This window comes from Fopius arisanus, unplaced genomic scaffold (genome assembly GCF_000806365.1).
Source record: "Fopius arisanus strain USDA-PBARC FA_bdor unplaced genomic scaffold, ASM80636v1 scaffold00099, whole genome shotgun sequence".
Taxonomy (NCBI): Eukaryota; Metazoa; Arthropoda; class Insecta; order Hymenoptera; family Braconidae; genus Fopius; species Fopius arisanus.
In genome coordinates, this window is record NW_011887838.1 from 407132 (window position 1) to 409118 (window position 1987).

A 1987-nucleotide genomic window follows, 5' to 3' on the forward strand; every position below is an offset into this window, starting at 1 on the left:
TTTTTTTTTACCCTCACTAACCCTCCCTCAAAATGACCGATGGGACGAAAAAAAAGTATTTACAGGGGTGGGTAAATCGACTCAGGGGGTGATTCTGAGTCGATCTGTACCTATAAATTTCGACATTTTTTTTCACCCTTTTAGGTAGCCTTATTCAGTCGTTCGGTAACGACTTTTTTCGATTTGGTAGCTTAATTCGCTCGTTAGGTAGCGTTATCCGGGGCTTTGGTAGAGGATTCGGTAATCTCTAGCCAAAACCTGCCTTACCTACGGGGGCACCGCCACACCGGGGGTGTAGTAAAATTTTCAGGTAGCGGAAAGGTCCTCCGACGCAGGGAGCCCTTAGGTAACGTGTTTTCCCGGTTAGGTAGCATAACCCTTACCGATTATCTAAATCAATCGGGTTCGCCGGGTAGATAGCCGTACAGGTAGCAAATCGAAATATTGAAAATTACGGAAAGGGCCTCAGACCCTGGGGAATGTATAGGTAGCCTCTTAGGTAGCGTAATTTGGGGGTTTGGTATAAACTTTTCTGATCACGGGCTAAATCAACAACCGTGTTGGGGCAGATAGCCGTAACCAAATTTTTCCGTTTAATTATTGAGGGATTAATTCGTGACTAAACGGGTTTTAACGGTCTAAGTTTAAACTATTAATTGACCAACCGATTGCTTCCCTACCAAATTAATTTATTAAGTACCCGATGGCGTCTCCGAGACTGCCAATAATTATTCGGACTAATTGGCTAATTAATTGCGCAAGTATATAAAAGTAATCATAATTCGCGCGAGGTAGCATGATAGCTGTTGTGCATCCCAACCATTAAAAATGCCTTAACTAAAAGGTAGCGTCCCAATGCCCAACCGGAATCCACAAAATGGCGGACAATTACGTTCCGGGGAGCAGGATTGCATCACCCTCTCGAAAATCATCCAGCCCGCATAAGGATAGCAGGAAAATTATAGCAAAGGTAGCGAGAGGTTAATAAGTAGTTGGGTCTTTTCCTGAGCCTCTCGGTGAGCTCGGAAAACCCAAAAGAAAAGGTGGCTATCGTCGAAGGTTAATTCTGAGAGGAATCAATTATGCGTGAAAAATGGGTAGCGATCATCGGAATTTCGTTAGCAGAGAGCGTGAAAAATAGGTAGCAATCATCGGAATTTTAAGTATAAGAGCGCAGAGAAAATAAGTAGCGATAGGTAGCATAGGCGAGGGGTATTCCGAGCCACGTGGAATGCCTCATCCCGTATATTTCGCCTTTCTGTGGCGAAATGAACTCTAAAAACGACTTAACTTAATTAGGTATCATTTAGGTAGCATCAGGGAGCATCAGGTAGCATTAGGGAGCATAGGTAGCCGTTGAGAGAGACTTATGACCTTCTCAACCATGAGTTTCACGTATGGCGTCATATCGCAAGGTAGCGACGCCATTTGCGATTTTTCGTGTTCGCGACACATAATCACCCGAAAACCACACTTCCCGCACTCATTTTCACTTAATTAAGGCACGGGTACTTACAAGGGTGCCCGGGGAGTCTCAGGAATGCAATTTGTCGGGTGCAGATAACTATGGGGCAGAAGTATGGCATCTTTATGATGCACTATATAACTTGCACACACGTGTCTGCGATAACGGCCCGAGGTGAACTAACGCCGGCCGGTCGCGTGGTTCCGTTCGAACCTTGTGACCTTGGCCGGGGAATTAAAATATAATAATTCCCGGCGAAGGCACGATATTGGGGAATTTACGATAATCTGAAAAATGAAAGGGGACTTTATTATAATTTATGGGAGGACCTGAAATAATAAGAGGGAGGGGATTCTCAATAATTACTCGGGGGAATTTATAAATTAACACTCTGTATTCTGGTCTCATAACAAAATATTAACATGAAAAATAATTCGGGCCTTTTAACTAATAACTCGAGGGTGGGGGGTAAGGCCAACTCACTTGCGGCTACGCGAAATAATATAATAAAAAGAAGGGGTG